Consider the following 18,309-nt stretch of genomic DNA (forward strand, 5'->3'; position numbering starts at 1 on the left):
TACACAATGACAAACTTGTCTTGAGTTTGGCAACAGTACTATGATAGCATTCATCTGTATCCCAAGTGCTTCATGGGAACATGAATTATACATACATGCATACATACATATACATATACATACATATACACGTACATAATGTACTGTGCGAAGTCAAGTAAATGGACGTGCTACCTTTAAACAAAATGACATGCTAGGCATCTCATCAACAAAATTCTAAAATATTCATTTCAATTTTCATTTTAGTTCATTTTCATATATTTTCTCAAAGATACACAATTGGGGTATAAACCGGACTGTAGGGGTTTTAATATACACAACAGCTACATAGCATGTGAGTATAAGAAATTCCAACTTATTCGAGAAGAGAAACTAAACACAGATAAGAAATCACGCAAGTTCGACCAAGAGAATGTGGGGATATTTTACCCGGTGGAGTCTGTCGGTGATTCCGCCTAGCTCGGCCTCGATAAAAGATGTCTTCCTCTCCGTGGACTCGTCTGGTAGACCCAGAGAGTTCAGGGCCACCCCTGAATTCACTATCGATCCCCACGACGATGTATGGTTGGACACGCTGTCTGGAGGCTCGACTACCATACTCACGGCGACCGGTGCTGCAGGCTTCGCGACGACCGTCGGCTGCGCTTTGGCTCCAGCGCGACCACGAGTTTTCTTTTCCGACATACTTTTGCGTTTCTTTGCTCTATGTCATCAAAACTAGCTGCCGTGCGATTTTTTTTCTATACCCAGTAGTTTCGCTGGACACCAATCAGGTATGTACAGGATGTGTGAGAGGTATATTGCCTTCCGTGTAAAATATCTAAATCTAACAACAAATGAAAGCGTTGGTCGTCATTTATCCCTTTTGTGCTGTGTTAAACTTCTTGGTATCTTTGGTTCTTTCGGTACTTGATCTATCTCGTCGTTCTTGTTGTAAATTTCAAACTCTAGGTATGATTTCAAACTCTCGTGTTTGTTTGGGTCCAGTTTGTCCGGATGAACGTGATAATTGCTAGCTCGTGCTGGCATACTAGATGTCACCCGAAGGATTAAAGTGCATGATGCTGGTTGTACAGCTTAATTTAATTGGCATCTAGAGGGAAGAACCAGAAATGTGACGAACCAACGCGGTCTGGTTTGGATGTGTCAGCGTTGCGGGGATGTATGAGCATTTATGTATGGCGTACTGTGTGCTGGCGCGGATGGTGCTTGATTTGTTTGTAGGCGTATCTACATAATCAGGGCCTTATTCGTGTCCAAGGCAACATTGGTGTGCGCGCTTATATCTTCTGCGTGTCAACGCGTACTAGTTATTGTCTACGCGCGTAATCAATGCGTGTGCACTGTGACGTTTTTGTGTATTGCAATAAACTAACAGAATTCAATAGATTGTAAGGCAGCTAGGCCCCATCATTCAGTCAGAGGTCGCAGCCAAATATCTAACATATTTATCAGTCGTATGACACTGGTGGCAGAGAACGAGCAGACCAAGACAGACCACTCCACATAACTAATGACACAAAACCGTGGAAGCGGATACGATGATATCGTGTCGACGTCTTCTCGTATCTGTTAGCCTGAGGCGAGCAGTTAATTGAGCCTTTGTACATAATGATTTATAATTGTTTTCGTAATAGCACTTTGCCTTTTCTTTAAAATTGTTGAATTAATATTTGTCTACGTTCCGTAGGGGATATTCATTTCACAAGCACTGCTTCTTGGTAGTTCCATCCATATTTTGTGCTCTTGTGCAAAAAATGTTACGATACGTTGTATGTATATATGTGTCGCAAAATGTTATATGTTACATAATATATATATATATATATATATATATACATATATATATATATACATATATATATATATACATATATATATATATATATATATATATATATATATTATATATATATATATATATATATATATATGGCCTAATGACGGGCCGCAAGCTTGACAAATGAACGGGAGACTATTAAGATCGAGAGCAACGTCCCGCCTCAGTCCAATTTCTTTCAATATAAAAATGCAACCAACAATGAGGCACCGCGCTCGTTCGGAACCCAGGAAACTATCTCTCACACTATGTCACTAATATTTTGTATCATAACACATGTATGTATATATATATATATATATATATATATATATATATATCACATGTGTAAGTGGAATATGAATACAGTTTATTTCATTTCAAACAGAACGCATCGCGCCGTTCGAGAAGACTTGGGCTCACAAGCACATCCACTTCACTTGCCTTTATTTCAATTCACACTCATTTGCACTTAATATGTATAACGTGACACTTTACTACAGATAGACAATTTTTGAATGCAACAGATAGGCTAAAGTAATAACACATTCATAACAATATAGTATATCGTGTGCCACTCCTTACCTTCATAATCTTTATTTCACATTCAGTCCCTGGGAATCAACACATCTTTTTTTGGTGGGTAAATGTTGGAACGTAAATTTGTGCATTTCATAAAGAAGCCTGTGAAATTTCTTTTCGATTAAAATCCAGCTTGATAAACTCATCGTCCATCGCTGCATTTATGGCACTTTCATCAAACTGTGGAAAGTGGCGTTTGAACACGTCTATGATCTCATCACGTGACCTGAGGTAGGTTTTCTTTATCCACCCATTCTCTTGCTCTTCCAAGAGCGTGGTGTTGTTGATCGAAAGAAGTCTACCTTTCGGAAATGCCATACACCACAATTTTCTGAGTATTGGTATGTCATCAATAACCTGGGTGTGAAGTATCTCCATTACCTTGTCAAAGTGTGATAATTCAACCCGCATGTTGTAATGAATGGAGCTATGTGTATACCATCCGTTCTGCAGGGACGCCTTGAAGCAATTGGCCCCTGCCGGGTCGCTTTCCGCGTTGTGCTGGCGTAAGATGAGATCTCCTCGGCGTGCAAACTTGTAGATCAAGAAGGATTCGTGGTATACGGGAGATTCCCTCTCAAAATTCAGCGGGATCAGCTGGAATGTCGGCCAGCCTCCCATGCCCACATCCACCATGTGCATGCTACCTTCTCCAGATAGGTTGAAGACAATGATGAGCACGTGGGCGCTTTTTGTAGTTGTGACGTCAGCGGGTACAAGAGTTACCTGGTAACCAAGAGCCTTGATCACCATGTAGCAGCCGACATTGTTGTGGTAGCAAGAGCCTCCAAATTTCGCCATTATATCATTTTTGACCTCAAGCAACGTGGGACGATGTCTGTCCTTCCTGGGCGTGGCGATATTGAGAACTGTCTGGTAGGGGATATTTTCTTGCCAGGAATACAATATTTCGTTTAAGAGGGCGACTGGATCGGAGGTCAGCTTGTCTTTAGGTGACGTCACTCCCAGTACTTCGCGAATGAATGTAAATGCTTCATCTGACGTCATCAAAGCATCTAATTTCGGTTTAGCTGTAGTTTTAGCATCCTCCATTGCGGTTTTTCTTTCTTTCCCTTTTTCTTTTTTTGAACTTTGAGTACCTGTATTCAAGGGGTGGTAAAGTATTGGTGCAGATAAGAATTGGGCTTTTACCTTTTTGCGAGATAACCAAGAAATAACTTATGAAATAGTACAGAGCATACCATTCAGAGAGAATTTCAAAGTTTATCTGGTAAAAGTCGGTTTTGACATGGCTGAGTCATCTATAAACAAAGTGAAGCAAAGGGATTGAAGTAAAAGGCGGGTCCCACCTTCTATTAGCATTGCTCTGTTTTTTGATATCTCAGCCATTTCAAAACAAATTTTCATCAAGTAAATAGTGAATTCCTCTTGGAATTACATGCTCTTTCATATTTCATAAGAGACTTCTCGTTAACACTCTCTCTCTCACACACACACAGTAACACACACAAAGAAACTGTTAGCAATGTGTAAGTTACAGCTTGACCAAAACTATAAGATCCCTTCAAGGCGATATTGAATAGGCTCAAGTTAGAAAGAGAAACAACAAAATTGCTTAACATATCTTCCTGTTTTCGGGTTGTATATTCTCTCAGAGTGTTTCTTAATATCGATGGTACTTCAATTTCAGCAGCAAAAAATTGAAGAAATTAAGGTGTTATTTTCGATGACAAATTGCTTCTGAGAAAAAAAAAAAAGCTTCACAATAATGCCGATTTCCTTCATTCGCATTACATGAGAAAAGGAAAACCCTAGAATTCATTCACTATAAACATGCAGCAGAACATTTGGTTCATGCTTTCCTCGTGCGAAATGTTGATTTTTATAACACTCTATAATGGATTGCATTCTGGATTGCCGGTCAAACAGACATAGAGTTTACAATTAGCTACGCAACACTATGCTCCATGGGCAGTATAAAATATCATGAAACATTAAAAAAAAACAAGAACAACATCAAGTAAATCAAAGAGTCCCAGGAAGTTTACACTAGCTTCTGATTCAAGATCGCATAAAGTTTACACTATTCCTGTACTAGCTTTAAAATTATTTCATTTGCTTCTACCGCACTATCTGATAGGAATAATTCAAGCAAAAATTCGTTCAAAGAGCAAGAATCTATTTGTTATTCTAAACAAAAGAACCCATTTCATGGAGAATAGAAATTTGAATGATAATGAGTATACTTTATGTAATAATTTAACTCAGAATTCAACACAATTACAAACATCATGAATTGAAATCATCCCCTAAAAAAGCGTCTGTTTACAGTTTAAGCAAACAAGAAACTCGGCACTGTTGCATAGCATAATAGCATTTTGTAGTTTCTCCTTTTCTTGTGGGCATAGGGACATATAAATGTGTTCAATTTTTCACTTTGTTAATTCAACTATAGACTTGACATCTTTACAAAGTAAAATGTTAAACGATTTGAAAGAGAATTACACAAGTTATAAGTTTAATACAAAATATTTGTCCCGATTATCATAAAGAGAAAACAATGTCTGTACTGTTCGTTGGTTTTTATATATGAAAGCAATAATGTAGGCCTATTTCGATTTGAAAGCCAAAAAATGTTTCTGTTCTTGCCTTTTTGAAATTCCTTCGCTCGTACTGTATAGTTATGTAATAATGCTTACCTTCGTTTGAAGAAATAATCACGAGAGCTAAAATTGAAAGGTGTTAGATATGTCACTGGATGCAACCTGCAGTTGTTGATTTGAAAGTCTGATGGAACAAATCACGTCAGTCCAAACACTGCGATCACTTTATATACCCTTCTTAACCATCTTCCGACGAATTCTAGCGCTTTTGTGTATTGAAAATCATATCACGATTTGTGTCCATGGACTGTTATTAGACAGCTATGCGGGTTTCGCCCAACACGACAGCGCAACTAGTGTTGGATGGAAGATATATGGACTGTCATTTGTCAACGAAATGCCGTGAACAGATCTATAGGTAGCCAATAAATCTCTTTTGTGCAAAATTTGGACTTCAATGATACCACGTGAGTTGGTCATCCCCATATGGCCTCCTCCTTCTTGGACAGTAACGCAGTGTGAAATGAAAGTGCTTCAGAACTGGTTAGATTTTAGTATCACGTACAAGTATTGTATTGAAATACGCCTGGTACGGCTTCTTTACGTAATTTACATGACAATAATCTGCTCGCGAAGTTATTTATTTTTTTGTTGCACTTGCGTTTACGTCGATGCAAGGCAATTTGTCAGACAATTGCGAGTGTCTGAACTGGTTATCATTTTGGTGTCATCCCATGAGTTCGACACCCACGGATCATACGGCGCACGGTCTAGACATAAAATAGTCCACGAATCATGCAGCTCACGAGCTGGACATCAAGTAAAACGTGCCCACTTGCTACATGCTAATTACTCAGCATACAACAGGCCCATGAGCCAGACAACAGGCAAAAATAACGCCTTCGGAGTCGACAGTAGGCAAGTAAGCCCCATGAGCACGACCTATACATCAAGCCCCGCGTTATGATGTCGACCGTGTGGGCCTTTTTTCCTCTAGTGTCGAGCTAGTGGACATTATTTACCTAGTGTGTGTATAACTCGTGGACCGTATAGCCTTTTTTTTTTACTTGATGTTGAGCTCGTGGGCCTTGTTCAGTTTATAGTGTTTAGCTCGTGGGTTGTATTACTCATGGGCTGTATTACTCGTGAGATGTTTGACTCGTGGGTGTCGAGCTGGTGACGTACACCCGTTATAATTTTCCAAGACTAGAGGAAGCGATTATTTTCTTGAGGATAAGGTTTGTAATATCGTTGCTGTTGTTTCTGAATTTGCCCGCCTTTCTTTTTCATGATGTTTTGCATTCTTGAGACTTGTTGTGATGTTTGGTACTGCATGACACATTCACAACTCTCCCCGCCCATTACTTTGAAAGCCCTGTTTTTTGTTTGTTTAATTCTTTCTTTTTTTCTTTCTTTTTAAGAAAGCTGCAGCAGCCAATGATGACGCGGCAAGAGCGTGGATGAATGGATTGGGAAAACAGGTATACTCGAAAATCTCCGTAAGGGTGGGATTTCACGGAGCACGCGAACGATTTGCGAAGGACGCGAATGACAAAATCCAACATTCGGAAAAGTTTTTCTCCGAATGTTTTCCGACAATGAAGCCGAAAACTATTCTTGCGCAATTTGTGCGAAGTTTCCACGACGTATGTGCGAATGTCGTGTGTATCATTGCTAAAGTACAGCATGTTACGTACACGAAGAACACGCGACGGAAATGCGAACGAAAAATTTTCAATAATCATGGGAGAAAATGTACCCAAGGAGAGGTGGAAGCTGTCTTGAGTTGAATTTTTTTCTTTCCTCTATTTCTCCTTTCTTTTTCTCTCATTTCTCTATCGTGTGCTTGCCTACATTCTTTTTCTTAATACCTATCTCCAGTATAGTAAGGAGCATTTGATTTTTTTTTCAGTTCCTCCGACACATAATCTCTATAGTTCAAATGAAATTTTACATAGTTAAGATATATTCTAAGTGTATTCTGCGATTTTTTTGTATATCAAACATCTCTTTATCTTTGCTAGTCTTTAATTTCTTTTGTTACTATAGTTGTTAATAATTCTTTGATGTTTAGATGTATTCTACAATTTTTATCTGCAGAAAACGTATAGGTCATACATCCCCCAAACGTGCGCTAAACGTTCGCGAGAATGTCTCAAAAGGTACGCGAACCGTTTCCGATTACGTCGTAAAATGATCGGAAAAACTTCGCAAATTTCGCGTAACATACGCGAGACATTCTCCAAAGTTTCGGAGTCTGTTTGGGGTTTCACGAACATTTTGCGAACATCGCGCGTGTCTTGCGAAGGTCTTGCGCATATGACGAAGCTTTCAAAACAATTTCGAGAACAATTCACGAGCAAATCACGACCAAGTGTGCGGAAAAGGTTCGCAAAAAATTGCAAACTTTTTTGAAATTCTCGCCGAAGTAAAAACGACATTCGCGAACAACTGACGACGCTTCCGAACGCTCACGACCGTTTGGCGAACTTTTGCAGACTAAAATACGAATGCTGGATTTTGCCATTCGCGTCCTTCGCAAATCGTTCGCGTGCTCCGTGAAATCCCACCCTAACCAATTGCGTACATTGCGTACTTTGTCATTGATCCCTATGCAAGTGCATGCACAGTGTATACGCTTCGATGCACATATTCGCTGACCGGTGGTATTTGTGCTTTTGAATATACCTCGGTGGGCATCGAATGATTGATATAGAAATATGAATGCTGTAATGACGGTATGTACACGTGTACGTACGCATGCTAATCAAGGGTGTACGTATGGAAACACACATCTCACGTAACCACAAAGAGATTTGTCTCATCAGCTATCAGTACTTATCTAACAAACACATCAATAACGAGATATGAAACTCGTCACGCTGACGAGTTAGGTGATACGCTTGGGGTCATCAGGTGTCGGTCATCTGTGATCGACAAAGAAAAGAATGTGATATAGGCACCTTGAAGTTATATTGAGCGTGCATGCAAAACCGTTTCTCTAACCACTCGGCCACGGGACATCCCCGGAAATGGTAAGGCAAAAAAGAAATGTATAGATATTACAGGGGGAAAAAGTCAATGCCCACTCAACAATCGTGGCCGCGTGAACATGTATTGCATTGCTAGACGGAAATGCGGCCTTGTAACGACTGATGTCGCTATGCCATTTCTTGCAACTTGGGAAAAATACGCGCCGTAGACATAAAGCCTATAATCGGCTGGTTTTGATACCTTGCCTTTAATCACAATTTTCAGTGTGATGACGTCATCAAAGTACAAAACAATGACATGGTCTTGAAATACAATTGTTCAAAGTACAACACCTCCGTCGTCGTCATTACATACTATGATCGGTTTGACAAAGTCAGCCTGCAAAATTTTGCAGCAGTCGAAGCAATGTGGTCTCCAACACAAAAAAGAGGAATATGGTGTGTGTCTGTGTGTCTGTGTGTGTATAGGTGCGTTTATATACGAACGTGATTTCTACATGGACGAATATGTAATACAAAATTGAAGAAAAAAAAGTAAAATAGCTAAGTATTTTGTTTCGTGATCTTGTGGGGTTCGAACCCGCAACCTCACGTCTCTGAGACGTCGCCTTTAACCACTCGGCCATACGTCTCGGCGAGAAAATATGAGGAACGTAAACTTATGTATGTGAAAGATGAATCGGGAATCGTTATGTCCACATTCCATTCTCATTTTCAGTTTTAAACTGCAAAATTGTCAACCTGATGATGAGATTTCAAAAAATAAAATGCATGATTACTGAAGCTTATTGTCTCAGCTACAACATACTTAAGTTTCAGAGGAAATGAAGCAAAATCAGCTGAGATAAAGGTGCTTAAACGTTGTCAAGTCAATGCATGGTTTCTAAAAAAATCACCTCCCATAGACATAACACGTAAACTTGTCCGATTTTGCATATTTACCTTTAATCACAATTTAAGGTATGATGACGTCATCAAATTTCAAAACCATGACTTGGACTTAAAAGGCAAATGTTCAAAGTACAACATATCTGAATTTGGGATAATATTGAGCTTAAACAACAGAGATACGAGCAAATGAATGTCAGAAACAGTACCTCAAAAAAATTAATTCCACTTTTTTGATTTCAGATGATGATATGATGACGTCATAATGTATTTAGGGAAATATTGATACTTGAAACGTTATTTTCAATTCATATGCTTTTGTAATATGCAATAAAAACATAGGGTCACCTGACGTTTTAAAGAGCTATGGCGAAATAAACAAAGACATGTTTTTCGCTATATTTGCACAAAGACGCGCACACGAAATTTCAACTTTGACGCCAACGCATTCCTTTGTTATAGGTCAAAATTGATCGGAAATCAATGGATATTGTTACTTAATGTATCAGGAATCCAAATCTGTCAAAAAATGTGCATTTTCAGTTTGCTTACGCGCACTACGCGCGAAAATGTGCGGACGGACGCGAACGCGCGAAACGCTTAAAATTGTCTGAAACTTCGAGATTTCCCATTGGTAAGTTGTTTTGAGCCTTTTAAAAGTTTGACGCGCGCGTACGCGCGCGTAATAATGTCTTAGGTAATTAGCATTAAAATGTATGATAGAGCGTGACCTGAACTTAATGTCCGCCGAAAATGATACAGACATGACCTTTAGATATGAAGTTATGATCGATCATGTAACATGGTCCGAAAATCACAAAATGGCGCCTAGATGACGTCATAGATATGTTACTGTCATGAAAACCTTATTGTGGCTAGATTTTGTCATGAGACATGTTCCCTGAAAATGTCATGTTATTCCGTAATGTCATTCTTGAGATATTGATGACACAAAATTGTCCAGAAAGAAAGAAGAATAAAAAGAAACTAGACTTGGAATTTGTCAAGACTGACAAATTAGGTGATCCGATTTTTTTTAATCAATGATTCGAGTCCTGATCGCAATAGGCATGACCATATAGGTTTCATCTGTGTTTAGAGACATTGGACGTGTGATATTTGGATTCTCATTTAGAAAAGAGAGTTAGGTCTGCTATCTCTGTTACCAAATTCGGTATACACTATAAAGAAGATACAGAATGAAGTATATTTGACCATTGACCCAACTTTGCACAGCCAAGATGGCATCTGACCAAAAAGTGGTTATTTTGTGAAATGATTCTTGTAACATGGCCTTTGCGTGTGTAAAATATGGGAAAGATAGGACATGTATTCACCAAGATACAGGTTAAAACATTTATGACCTTTGACCCTAATTTACATACCCAAGATGGTGTCTGATCAAGTAGTTGTTATTTTATGAAATAATGTACGTGACATAAACTAAACATGTGCCAAATATGGGGATGATAGGGGCTGTTTTTCTTGAGTTATTGCAAAGAAAGTTGCAGAGAGAAAGAAATATCTCAATACATCGAATATAAGTTTGATGTCAACCAAGTTTTTACGTGATCTCGGCATCGTATGAAAAAATGAAGAATCACTGATGATAGCCCAAAGTCTCAGCTACATCATATTAAAATCTGGGAGAAATTTACAGAAGAGTAAGTGAGGTAGTGCTCGATAAAGAAAGTCATGTCAATTTTCATTTCCAGAAAAATTCCCTCCCATAGAGATAACACGTAAACTGGTTAAATTTGACAAGGTTACATTATATCCATTTTCACGTGGTGAAGACATCATCCGATTAAAACTTTGATTAACAAAACTTAAAGAGTATTACATTGGCTACAACATACTAACATCTGGAAGAAATTCACCGAAGGGTAATTGAGCTAGTCGTCGATAAAGACAATCATGTCAATTTTCACATCTAGAAAAATTCCCTCCCATAGAGATAACACGTCATAATAAAGATAAAGAAAGAAGTACATATGACCTTTGACCCTACTTTGCACAGACAAGATGGCGTCTGAGCAAAAAGTGGTTATTTTGTGAAATGATTCTTGTAACATGGTCTTTACGTATGCAAAATATGGGAAAGATAAGACATGTATTAACCAAGATACAGGATGAAACATTTTTGACCTTTGACCCTAATTTACATACCCAAGAAGGTGCCCGATCAAGTAGTTGTTATTTTATGAAATAATGTACGTGACATAAACTAAACATGTGCAAAATATTGGGCTGATAGAGCTTGTTTTTCTTGAGTTATTGCAAAGAAAGTTGCAGAAAGAAAGGAATATGAAAATACATGGAAGATAAGCTTTAATTTCAACCAAGTTTTTGGGCATGATGCCGACTCCGTATGAAAAAACGAAGGGCACATTAACGATAGCCCAAAGTCTCAGCTACAACATACTAAAATATGGGAGAAATTCACCGAAGCATAAGTGAGCTAGTGCTCGATAAAGATAGTCATGTCAGTTTTCATTTCCAGAAAAACTGCACTCCCATAGAGATAACACGTAAACTGGTCAAATTTGACAAGATTACTTTAAATCCATTTTTACGAGGTGATGCCGTCATCCAATCAAATTGTTGTTATTATATATCTGAAAGACCATTTAATAAGCTACAACATATTGAAATTTGGACGTAAATCAATTAAAGAAAAAGTGAGATATGCTTGAATGAACTTGAAATTTGATGACGTCATTTTGAAAATTTACTTTTTTAACTTTATTAAGAAATTTGATATCTTTGAATGACTTTTTCAGTATCGCCAACCCATAAACTGACATGTACAACTCATCAGCTTTCAGAATATGTAAAGAAAATGGGGGGTCACCGTCCATCCTGACGAGTAAAATCGGATTTAAAATTGGCGGTTTTGGGGCATTGTTGTACTGTATATCGCCATTGACGCGCGCGCGGAATTTCAACTTTGACAGTCCCGTATGACGTCATATTGAGTCGGATTGACTTGAAACTTGCTAGAAATATTCCTTGACTTTTCAGACATCCGATAAATGTAAAAAATCGGGAAATTTCTGTTGCATATGAGCTGTACGTGCGTATATGTGCGCGCGCGTACGCGTCCGTCCAATTTTTTCAATTTTTCAAAAAATGCTCCAAATGGTCTGAAACGTATGCAAAAAAAATTTGAGCTTGATTGGAGCATACAAATATTTCAACGCGCGCGTACGCGCACGTCTTTACGATGCGAGGAATTCTGAAAATATGGGTAGAATTCCCTTGAATTGAAATTTATGTGACGTAAATTTCATTGAGAAATTCCACTCCATTAATGAGATATGATTGAAAATGTGTTTTCATATAATGACGTCATAGTGACGTCACGGTCGACTGATCACTACGATTTTACTTGACATGTCGTCTTTGGGACATGATACACATATGGTATAAGTTTGACATTCATAGGCAATGCACTTTCTGAGCTTATCTCTACACAACTTTTGCGGAGAAATAAAGAAGAAGAAGAAGAAGAAGAAGAAGAACTAGAGATTGTAATTTGTCATCACTGACAAATTAAGGTGATCCGATTTTTTTTATATCAATGATTCTAGTCCTGATCGCAATAGGCATGACCATACAAGTTTCATCTGTGTTTAGAGACATTGGCCGTGTGATGTTTGCATTCTCATTTAGAAAAGGGAGTCATATCTGCCATCTTTGGTACCAAATTCTGTATACACTGAATAACGAAGATACAGCAATGAATACATATGACCTTTGACCCACCTTTGCACTCCCAAGATTGCATCTGATGAAATAGTGGTTATTTTGTGAAATGATTCTCGCGACATCGTCTATACGTGTGGAAAATATGGGAAAGATAGGACAGGTATTCACTAAGATACAAGATGAAACATTTATGACCTTTGACCCTAATTTACATACCCAAGATGTTGTCTGATCTAGTAGTTGTTATTTTATGAAATAATGTACGAGACATGAACTAAACATGTGCAAAATATGGGGGTGATAGGGCGTGTTTTTCTTGAGTTATTGCAAAGAGAGTTGCAGAAAGAAAGAAATATCTCAATACATAGAAGATAAGCTTTAATTTCAACCAATTTTTTATCGTAATCCCGACATCGTATGAAAAAACAAATGAAATAAAACGATAGCGCAAAGTCTCAGCTACAACATATTAAAATCTGGGAGAAATTCACCGAAGGGTAAGTGAGCTAGTGCTCGATAAAGACAATCATGTCAATTTTCACATTAAAGAAAATTCCCTCCCATAGAGATAACACGTCATAACGAAGATACAAAAAGAAGTACATATGACCTTTGACCTCAATTTGCAACGACAAGATGGCATCTGAGTAAAAAGTGGTTATTTTGTGAAATAATTCTTGTAACATGGTCTTTGCGTGTGCAAAATATGGGAAAGAAAGGACATGTATTCACTAAGATACAGGGTGAAACACTTATGACCTTTGACCCTACTTTACATACCCAAGATGGTGTCCGATCAAGTAGTTGTTATTTTATGAAATAATGTACGTGACATGAACTAAACATGTGCAAAATATGGAAGTGATAGAGGCCGTTTTTCTTGAGTTATTGCAAAGAAAGTTGCAGAAAGAAAGAAATATCTCAATACATCGAAGATAAGCCTGAATTTCAACCCAATTTTTTGACGTGATTCCGACATCGTATGAAAAAACAAAGGGCACAGTTACGGTAGCGTAAAGTCTCAGCTACAACATATTAAAATCTGGGAGAAATTTACCGAAGCTTAAGTGAGCTAGTGCTCGATAAAGATAGTCATGTCAATTTTCATTTCCAGAAAAACTGCACTCCCATAGAGATAACACGTAAACTGGTCAAATTTGACAAGATTACTTTTAATCCATTTTTACGAGGTGATACCGTTATCCAATCAAAATATTGTAATTTTGTGTTTGAAAGAACATTAAATAAGCTACATCATACTGAAATTTTGGTGAAAATTGACAAAGGACTAGTGAGATACGCTCGAATGAACTTGAAATTTGATGACGTCATTTTGAAAATTTACTTTTTTTACTTTATTAAGAAATTTGATATCTTTTCATCATTTTGTCAGCATTGCCACCCCATGAAATGACATGTACAACTCATCAGCTTTCAAAATATGTACAGAAAATGGAGGGTCACCGTCCATCCTGACGAGTAAAATCGGATTTAAAATTGACAGTTTTTTGGCATAGTTGTACTGTATATCGCCATTGACGCGCGCGCGGAATTTCAACTTTGACGGGCCCGTATGACGTCATATTGAGTCGGATTGACTTGAAACTTGGTAGAAATATTCGTTGACATTTCAGGCATACGATAAGTGTAAAAAAACGGGAAATTTCTATTGCATATGAGCTGTGCGTGCGTATATGTGCGCGCGCGTACGCGTCCGTCCAATTTTTTTAATTTTTCAAAAAATGCTCCAAATGGTCTGAAACGTATGCAAAATAATTTGGAGTTCGATTGGAGCATACAAATATTTCAACGCGCGCGTACGCGCACGTTTTAACAATGCGATGAATTTTGAAAACATGAGTAGAATTCCCTTGAATTGAAATTTACGTGACGTAAATTTCATTGAAAAATTCCTTTCCATTAATGAGATATGATTGAAAATGTGTTTTCATATAATGACGTCATAGTGACGTCACGGTCGACTGATCACTACGATTTTACTTGACCCGTCGTCTTTGGGACATGATACATATATGGTATAATTTTGACATTGATAGGCAATGCACTTTCTGAGCTAACCTCTGCACAACTTTTGAGGAGAAATAAAGAAAGAATCAGTACAGATACAGAAGGTGATCCGAAGGATACTCGGATCACCTAACAAAGAATCAGTACAGATACAGAAGGTGATCCGAGAGGATTCTCGGATCACCTAATAAAGAGAGATTTTGACAATCACAATAGGTGATACGCTGATAGCGTATCACCTAATTATTGTTTGTCATGTCAAAACGTCCTCAACACAACACTTGGCGGCGCGCATATGGTGTCCGTCATCAGTTCGAGCACGGGCAAGCTCCTTTGTTCAAGTGTACGCATTTAGAACATATCAGCGTGATAGATGGGTAACCAGGTGTGTGTGTGTGTGTATGTGTGTGTGGTGTTGCCCTTGTTGTTGTTGCTGTTGTTTGTACATGCGCGACAATGTGATGTATTAGCAAGCTGACGCGTTTGAAGTCATATCGAAAGATATTGATTGGCGCAATTTTCTGGTGCTTTTAAGTATTTTATTTATCGTTGATTACAGCTATCATGACAATTTACAGTATGAGAGATATTCTTCTTTATTTTCTGTTTTTTAAACGATTATTCCAGCCTGATCTTTACTAAAGAGTTCCTTTCCAAAAAGTGCTAAATATTTTCTGTTGAAGGAAAGGAGAAAAAGCTGGATTTCTGTGTCACATACTTCTAAGTGTTTTCATGCAATGACTTTGTGTCACGGAAAACCTATGTGTCTGCACTAATCTTTAAGAAATTATGATTGTGTGTGTGTGTGTGTATGTGTGTGTGTGTGTGTGTGTGTGTGTGTGTGTGTGTGTGTGCGTGTGGATTTAGCATCTTTAGGGATAAGAATTGTAGCAGGATGATGTACAACATGTAAAAGTTGATTTGATAACTAACTAATGTGATTGTGTATTTTTCTTGGATGTTTGTTGTTTTGTTACCGGTATCTCTAAACATTCTCCTGTTCCTTCCCCTGTCCAAAAGAATTAATATGAAGAGAAATGAAGCATTGCTCAGCTGTTGATTCAGTGGTATGTGAACAATCTGAAAAGTTACACAACCAGGAATCAAAGCCAGCCTGACCTTACAGATTTCTGATTGGATCCTGCTGGACTTAGTACCTTTTTAACAAAACAGAGACGATTTTTAAACCTTTTGGAATGAAGCTTATTTTCTCTTGCCTGCAACTTCTTCATTTTCTGTGAAGAGTTTACTATATGGAGACTATACTTAAAATAAAGACATTTAAGTGAAAATGTCAAATTTGATTTGAAAAAAGGTTTAGTACCTTTTTGACATAAACTCTTCATTGCAGTGGCAAGCAATTATAGTCGGCAACTGGTCGGTGATCAATAGCCGCGGCCACAAGGCAAAACATCGCACAGCTTAAGTCATGTAAATTCACAAAGTTTTGAGTGGAGATTCGTGTGCAGGACAAGAAGGGCATTGGATGTTTGATAACATCATGACCCCTGTCATAAAATTCGTATCGTCATGCCTGCTTTCAATACTTCGAGAACGTATTTGATGAAATGCCTTAAAATACACTAACGTTTATTTTTTTTCCTCCTGATTTTGATAAAACTGTCCCTATCTTCTATTTTACTCAGTCAATGCATCGTAGTTTATGTCTTCATTCATTGCTAATCTTACGTTTCATCCAGATTTTATCAAGAGTAATCGTTAGGGACTGATATCATTTAAATATCATTTAATATGGTTTAAACTTTGTTCCGTTTACTTCTGTTTGGGGAAAGATAGAAACACGAGAACTTGACCTGACCGCGAACCTTAAAAGACCATGAATCTAGACTGTAGGCGATAAGTTTCATTACACTTTTTGTCAAACAACGTTAAAGTCCAGACTGAATCTCGTTTTCCTGTTCAGGACGATTGTACTGGGATATTTGCTCAAAAGAGAAACCTCTTGACTGGGTGATAAAATGATAACGATATATATATTTTTTTCCAAACCTGAAGTAACCTCTGCAATGTTGCATCTATCGGGAATTTCCACTAGCTATTGCCCAGCGTTGCCTAAACTGCTCGAGTAGAGTGAACTTATTTAGTCGAAAGATTAGGCACATTGTAGGATTGATATTTCGTGAAGGACGTTCAAAAGAGCCACACGTAGGTATCGATTAGCCCCTCAAGTAGATTGTCTGTAGTGTTTCATTTACTAGCATGCAACATGTGCAAATTACGGTTGTATCTGTGTTACCTTACACATGCATTTGATATACGTATGTATATATGTACATATATATATATATATATATATATATATATAGATATATATATATATATATATATATGTGTGTGTGTGTGTGTGTGTGTGTGTGTGTGTGTGTGTGTGTTTGTGTGTGTGTGTGTAGTGACAGCAACGGACTTCACCAGAACATTGCGGGGCGGTGCAAGGACAGATAAATATATTGGCAGCAAAACTTGCACAGAGATGTGGCTGCGATGTTGGGTAGCACCCCTTTAATCAAGCTTTCGGGCAAATGGCCTTCAGAATCTACAATGACAATTACAACATATATGTATATATATATATGTGCGTGTACTTCTGAAAAAAGTTGAGGACCACCTCTTCCTCGCCAGAGACATTCTGCAACCAATGAAATCAACCAAATTCTTTAATGTGTTTCATTAGTATACAGATATGTAATACACGGTAAATATGTGTCGATTTTTCTTGCATTGGCATTTACGCGTCTAAGATCAAGAAATACACGGTGTGTGCATTTTTGCCATGAAGTTATTTTTACTACCAAATTTTCGTGTTTTTTCCTCCTTTCATACACTTGAAGAAGAGGGAAAGCCCATTCGGCAACACTGAAGAGGCTAAGATATTATTATTATTTTTATTATTGTTATTATCATTATCATATTTTATAATGTTTATTAAATGTTTTTGCAAAAAAAAAAACACACACACATTTTTTTTTGTATTTTCTTGACCTTCAAAATATGTTTGCGAGTCAGGTGTTTGCAGCGATCTCTTCCGCATAGCTCTGGCATGAAGAGTTACCCAGTACAAAAGACATTCCTGGCGTTCATAGGGCATCTATATCTATATCTATATTTATATAAATGTATATGTACATATCATACTGCCAAGTTCATGCTGTATTCACCAACAGTTTATTTCTGCACACAAAGTTTCGAGCGATTCGCTCTTCTTCGAGTGTTGATACTCAAGAAAGTGCGAATCGCTCAAAAATTTGCGTGCCGAAATAAACTTTTGGTTTCAGTTTTATCTTTGATGATATTTTCACACCAACAAGTGGACAACTTTCTCTCCCCCTCTCTCTCTGTGTCTTTATGTATATATATATATATATATATATATATATATATATATGAAATGTTTATACCGGTAATACATTTGTGTAAGTGTGTGTATGTGTGTCTGTCTATAATTATGTATGAATATAACTCCGTGGATGAGACATCTTAGAATGAAACTTGTTGTCTTTGTCCTCACTAAAGTAAAAATTCTCTTTTTTTCGGTTCATCACTATGATTTGTTATCATCTATTGCGCCTGATTTCACCGTTAAAAACTTTGTTTTACTACTTGTTTTTAATATGTACCTTGGATTCCTTTTCCGTATACTGTGAAAATTCGAATTTGCACTGAGAAGTGGTCTTAGAGGGCCTTATCAAATCAAATATCGTAAAAC

This window comes from Diadema antillarum, unplaced genomic scaffold, assembly GCF_040938485.1.
Source record: "Diadema antillarum isolate AM-2024a unplaced genomic scaffold, OU_Dant_1.0 seq00000684_RagTag, whole genome shotgun sequence".
In the NCBI taxonomy this organism is placed as follows: domain Eukaryota; kingdom Metazoa; phylum Echinodermata; class Echinoidea; order Diadematoida; family Diadematidae; genus Diadema; species Diadema antillarum.